The sequence below is a fragment of the Chenopodium album genome, chromosome 4 (assembly GCF_948465745.1).
Source record: "Chenopodium album chromosome 4, dcCheAlbu1.1, whole genome shotgun sequence".
Classification (NCBI taxonomy): domain Eukaryota; kingdom Viridiplantae; phylum Streptophyta; class Magnoliopsida; order Caryophyllales; family Amaranthaceae; genus Chenopodium; species Chenopodium album.
In genome coordinates, this window is record NC_137837.1 from 12,214,087 (window position 1) to 12,221,174 (window position 7,088).

General features: G+C 29.9%; 1 pseudogene; it reads left to right on the forward strand.

The window, feature by feature from the left end:
- The first annotated feature begins 239 nt into the window (after positions 1-239).
- Positions 240-3,569, forward strand: LOC145626700 (uncharacterized; annotated as a pseudogene).
- The last annotated feature ends 3,519 nt before the right edge of the window (positions 3,570-7,088 follow it).

Below are 7,088 nucleotides of genomic sequence, written 5' to 3' on the forward strand. Positions count from 1 at the left end.
ATATCCATTAACGAAACTTAAGTTATTTTATTAACAATGATGTCGTGTCGTTATAAATTTTACACGTGTCCCGTTCTAATTGGTTTAACACTTTAAATTTTTTTTAAAAAAATAAGAAAATAAAATAATAAAAAAGGTTATTGTTAATAAAAATTAGTGAGGTTGAGGGCACACCTTAGACGTTTGAAAAAGCATGGACACGGCTTAGAAATCGAACAAATTTAGGGACATAACTTAGAAAAAAAAACTTTTTTTTTTTTTTTGTTTTTTTTTTTTGAATAGAGACTTATCTTAAGTCATACGAAGTATAAAATAAAATGTTTTAGGATAAGTGCATCAATTTTGACTATGTTAGACTGAAGGTATGTAAAAGACAGATATGGTGAGCGCATATTCAACATTAATTTATACGGATTGCTTAACTGATATTTAAAATGAGCACTACCAATCATATAAATTGCGAGCAACAAACAAAAAGAACAAATACAAAGTAAAAATGGAAGGAGAAGCAGAGAGATCAAGAAAATTACTAGCCACAAAAAAGCTACATGAAGCAGCCCTTGAGGGTGACTTACCTTCGTTGCTCAACTTGCTCCGAGAAGATCCATTCATCCTCAATCGATACATCCTCGAAAAGCCGGGCCATTTCTCACAATCACCATTACATATAGCAACTAGTTTGGGGCACCTAGAGTTTACCAAGGAAATTTTACATCAAAAGCCTGAACTAGCAGAGGAGCTTGATTTCTCAAAAAGATGGTCACCCTTACACATAGCCTCCGTCGAAAGGGTACCTAGAGATTGCGCAAGCTTTGCTCACTGAGAAGCCTAACATGTGCTTTGCTCGCGATCAAGATGGATTGAACCCGGTTCATGTCGCAGCCATAAATGGTCAGATTCATGTACTTGGTGAGCTTGTTCGGGCAAGGCTGCAGGCAGCTAGGGAGCGGGCGAATGGTGGCGAAACTATTTTGCATTTGTGCGTTAAATTTAGTCAGCTTGAGGCCCTCAAGTGCTTGTTAGATGCTATAGATGCTCAATTAGTTAACTCCAAGGATATGGATGGTAATACGGTTTTGCACCTTGCTGTTGCTACTAAACAACCTGAGGTATGATCAAAGTACTAATTACTTATCCTCCTTTTTTATTTATTATTATTTTTTTTAAAATAAATTTTTAATAACATTTTTGTGGATGTGAAGACTAAAGAAGATTTAGGTCTTGTTTGGTAAATGGCTTTTAGCTAGTTTTTTTTATTTTATTATTATTATTATTATTATTATTATTATTATTATTATTATTATTATTATTATTATTATTATTATTATTATTATTGTCTTTTTCTGTTGGTCAAACAGCTAAAATACATGTTTGATAAATGACTTTTTAGTTAGCAAAATTGTCGGCTTTTCTGCCAAAAACAAAAAGCTAGTAAGACTAGCTTTTGGTTTTGGCTTTTTATTAAACAAATTACTTCTTTATCCTTAATTAATAATTACTAATTAATAATTTATAATTGGTACAGAGTAATTAGTAATTAATAAATGATAATTAATAATTACTAATTTATAATCAATTAATACTGTAATACATAGTTAATAATTAATTAATTTGTAATTAAAATTTAATGATTAATAATTCATAATTAATAATTAGTAATTAGTAGTTTAGTACGGAGTAGTTAATAATTAATAATTAGTAGTTAATAATTATGTAGTAGTAATTAATAATTAATAAATTAGTAATTATAAGTACTTAATAATTAATAGTTAGTAATCAGTAATTATTACGAGTAGTACTTAATAATTAACAGTTACGGAGTAGTAATTAACAATTAGTAATTAGTAATATATAATTAATAATAGTTAGTATTTTGTATTAGTAATTAATAATAAAAAATTTAGTAACTAGTAATTATTAGTAATCAATATTAAATAAATAAGAACATTATAATAATGTCCTTTAAGGTTATTTTGCATAGTTACAACCAACAGCTAACAGCTGATTTAAATCAATCATATTTAAGGCTTGTTCTCATTGACTGAACTGAACTGAACTGAACTGAAATGAGCTAAACTGAACTGAACTGAGCTAAACTGAGCTGAACTGAACTGAACTGAACTGAACTAATTTTTTTATAAGAGAAGGAAATTAGGAGCTGAACTGAATTGAACTGGAACTGAACTGAACTGAACTGAATTTCAACGTAAGAGAATATGCTCTTACATTCAACAAATGGTCAAATAGCCAATACTAACAATCAGTCAAACAAGCCAAGTTAAACAGTCATCAGCCAACAACCAATTGCCAAACAAGGCCTAAAAAAAGTAACAACATTTTGCTTATCTCAATTTGGCTCTTCACTGTAATGCAGATGGTAGATTGTATACTAAGAAACACAAGTATCGAAATAAATGCCCTCAACACAAATAAGCTAACTGCAATGGATATACAAACTCAAAATACGAAGGATTCAAGAGATGATGAGGAGATTTCGCGCTCCCTCAAAGTAGCCAAAGCATTACAAGCTAAGGACACATTGAAACTTCGTAACAAAAATAATCACAAATGGCTAGAGAACCAACATAGTGCTTTACTAGTGGTCGCATCTCTGATAGCAACCATGGCTTTCCAAGTCGGAATCAATCCTCCAGGAGGTCTTTGGCAGGACGATACAAATTTACACATTGCAGGTACTTCCGTATTGACTACCAAGGCTCCCGGTAGATACAATGTATTACTCATTAGTAACACAATCGGCCTTGTTTCATCTCTAAGTGTGATCATCCTCCTCATAAGCGGCCTCCCCTACAAGAAACTCTTCATTGGGATTTTGATGTTTACCATGTGGATCGCAGTTTCAGCCACAACATTTACATACCTAATGGCAATACTACTAATCTTTGATGTAGACTTTTATAAAACGAAAAAATTTGATGTAACACCAGGACATTGGAAGGCTTTTTATATATCTTTGATTGTATGGGATTGCTTGATGGCTCTTCTACTACTTGGACATACAATATGCTTCATAGTGAAGCTGATTAGGCCGGGAAAGCAGTCGTCCATAATATTGTACACAATGTGGTTTACAAGGTCTACCAATCATCCACCTGTTGTCTAATAATGTAACAAAAGAAAGAGAGTTAAGTATATATATTAGGTTATGTTCTTTTGAGCTTTTAGGCAGATTTCAGCAGAGCTTAACAGATTTCTGCAAAGCAGCAGTCAACAGGGCAGAGCAGAGTCACTCTAAAAAACAGTGCCTTGCGGTGTTTAACAATAATCATAACCTTTGGTCAACTAATATCACTACTTCATATTTATATAAGTCAAGGGTGAGATAGTATTATCTTTTCAAAATAAATAAATGTCATTAATTTTTGCTCATATTTAAAAAAGTTTAGTATACATGATTATTTATTTATTTATTAGTTATTTTATTTATTTTATTTTATTTTATTTTTATTTTTTTGTGAAAGAGAGGGGCAAGCCTCATTATACATGAATTTGTTGAATTACATCACGTGTATATAAATCTAATATCAGATAAAGTTAAACACTTTAGACAAGAACTAAAATTACAACCTATTTCAGCCCTAAAAATTCTACAATGTCATTCTTTAAAAATGACACCACAATTTGCAGATGTGGCAAAATATAATTGGCCTATTTTTTGTATTTTTATTTTCATTTTGAATTATTTTTAATGTCCACAATGTATTAAAATTGTATTATTTTTTGTATTATTTTTAATACATGTATTTTTTTAATACATAATAATAAATTATAAAAATGTATTTTTATAATAATAAATTCAATGTTAGTTGTTGATAAATTCGCAAATCCCAGCTAAAATTGTGATAAAAATTTGAAAATAAATTGTGTGTTTGCATTTTCTTTTTGCAACTTTTGATTTTAAGTTTTCGTTTGTAAAAAAATCTCAATAACATTCTCATTTATAAGTATTTGCAAATGACAAATTCCGCTTTAAATGGTTTGAAAATATGATTTATGTGGACTCAAATTGTGCAATTTTGTCGAAGAACAAAGAGTATCAAGTTTGTACAAGATGAAGTGGGTCGAATTTTTTTTACCTACCGCAACCTCTGTTTAATCTTATAAATGTAATTAAGTTTGCTCGAATTTGTTTGTGAGTTAGGTAATGACTTAAACTATCTTTGGTCATTACATAGGATTTGATAAAGAACAATACTCCGTATATAGCTAATACAAAAAAAAAAAAAAAAAAAAAAAGTGAATAAAAGCTAATTAGGAATATCCCAATTTTATAGCCACTAATTTATATGCCCAAGATTTCAAAAATATTTTTTTCCAAAAATATAATAAGATAATTATCCCATAAATATTTTTTACTTGATAAAAATTTCAAAAATATTTTTTCCAAAATATAATAAGATAATGATCCCAAAAACATTTTTTGCTAAAATTATATGATAAAAATTTCATAATTTTTTTTTATTTTTTTTATACGATTAGCGTACAAGTAGATTCTAACTACAAAATAAAAACTAAATTTTTTAAGGTAATGACCTAACTAAATACAGGTGATTACCTAACTATAAACAGATTACAAAAATTGCAAAACAAGATTTCGGATCAAAGAGCAAACCCTCATTATCCATTCATCGTTTAAAAAAAATGAAGGATATGCATTTTATATCATCATAATACAAGTTCCTAATGTTTTTTTCATTCTCAAAAACATCAAATAATGTGATTTTTACATTAATCAAAATTATCAATCGAACCCTAAAACAAAATTTGTAAACGAATATGACGAGATTTTTGACGGAATTTTGGTTGGAATTTTGGTCTGCGTTGCGAATAGATTATACAAGATTATGAGAGTGGTTAATGATGAACAATGATGAATTTTTTATTTCTTAAATTTTAATTATAATTTAATTTTCGAAAATGATTTTAATAAGAAAAAAAAATAGATTTTAAAAAGCTATAATTACGTATTTTTTAAAAAATACATGTATTTACAATTATACATACATGTATAGTATATTTAGGCTTTTAAAAATAAATAAAAATAGACCAATCATAACATGACACATCATCATGTTATGGTGTCATTTTTTGAAGAACTAGGCGGACCCGCGCGCGATGCTAGTGTGAAGCGTCGTATGTTTTTCTTGTATATAATGAGACAATGTGGGGCTTTTACGTGTTAGTTTTTCGAATTTGTGTTGAGTTTAGATTAAAAATCTGTGTGGCCGTTTTAAATAAGTAATAATAATGATGCTTTGTGTGAAGTGAAAAGGTGATTTGGTTGAATGGACTTTGATATATTATTTGATTTATAATTGTTTGTTTTATTTAGAAAAAATTATAGCAAGATTGTATATTTTTATTTGTCATTGTGGTATGGGCCAATGTTTGGGCTTTTGCAAATTTGGAAGGTAAATTTTGAGATGAATTGCAAAGAGTGTGGTTGCCAATTGTAATGTAAGGAAGTAATCATTGTTATTTTAGTCAATTTCTGTATTTTAGTTTCGGGGAGGTCCCATTTAATTCTTTTTTTAATTATCATAATTTTTTATTCGAATTTTTTCCTATAAATGAAAAACGGACCCGTTTTTCGATGTTTTTGAAAAGTGTATTTGGTTATTCAGAACACAAAAGTTTTTCCCACCCGTGTAATCGGTTGGAGCGGGGTAGGTACTAAATCATTGTTATTTTAGTCAATTTCTGTATTTGAATCAGGTGTAGACTAAAATACAGAAAGCTACGAGACGTATGCCAAATTTGTTGTTATCTAATTCTAGTCAATTTGTTGTACGTTATCATTTTTTTTTTTTTCATTTTTGGAGTTATATAAACTATATATTATAAAAATATATTTTTTTGTGATAAATTTATAGGTATGCCTTTAACAAAGTATTTGGTCGGATAGGTGTTTTTGCATACCATAAATGTAGTGGAGACTATTGTTGTCATTATAAAAAAAAACAATTATATATATCTTATATGATATACAATATGTTACGATAATATTGGTAAAAAAGCCATTTAATTACACTATGATTTTATATATGATATACGATATGTTAGACTATTTATTTTAAGTGACACAAAGTGAAGTAGTTTTGTTTTAAAAAAATAAGCCTTATATTGTTATGGAAAGGAGTTTTTTAAAAAAAATGAGTGCTTTAAAGTTGCTGGGAAATTATAATTTGTTTAAATATAGTTTTGTTTTTGATTTTCCTATGCGCTAAATTTATTGTAACAATTTTTAAAATCGTTGGAATTGAATTATTTATATGTAAAGTTATAATCCGAATGTATTCTCGTACACGTGGGTTGTATGAAATAGTGCAACTTATTTTGTGCTTCTGCATGTTATGATAGACAAATGAAAAGACATGTTAGGAAGAGTGAGTGACGGTTTGCAGGAAGAATTGGAAGAGTCGTCATTATCTTCATATATCCCCAAATTCATTTTCCTCTTTGTGAAAGTTGAAAAGGTTTTCTTTCCTCTTTTATTTTCTTTCTTTCATCCTCAATTGAAAATTAAGTTTTACAATGGCTGGAAATGGCGATAATGATACGATCTTTGATGATTGGTACCGTAATTTTCTGCTGAAGCGCAAAGATAGTCTCCGTGGTCAGTATGTGGCTTGGGCGGAAATTCGAGCACAAGCGTCAAAGAAGATGGATGAAATGTTGGATGCTACGAAAGATTGTGATGCACAGATAGCCAAGTGTGATGAGGTTGCTCGAAAGAAAAGCAAGGCTGAAGAGGCAAAACTCGGAAGTAAGGGTAAGGAACCTGAACTCGGAAGCAACTACGATACTCCAATTAAAGTCGATACTGACAGTGATACTGATGAAGAGCCTGTGAGAATGAGAAGGATTGAAGGGGTTCAAGGTGAGCCATCTAAGTTTAGGGGTCAATGTAGCGGCATAAAGTTGGTGTTTGGTGCTGGGGTTGAATAAGGGGATGCTGATATGGATATCAGCGATAATGAAAGCATGGTGAAGCATGTGATTGATGTTACGGTTGCTGCACTTGTTGAACCAGCAGAAGATGAGCCTGCTGTTGGGGGCGAGGGTGC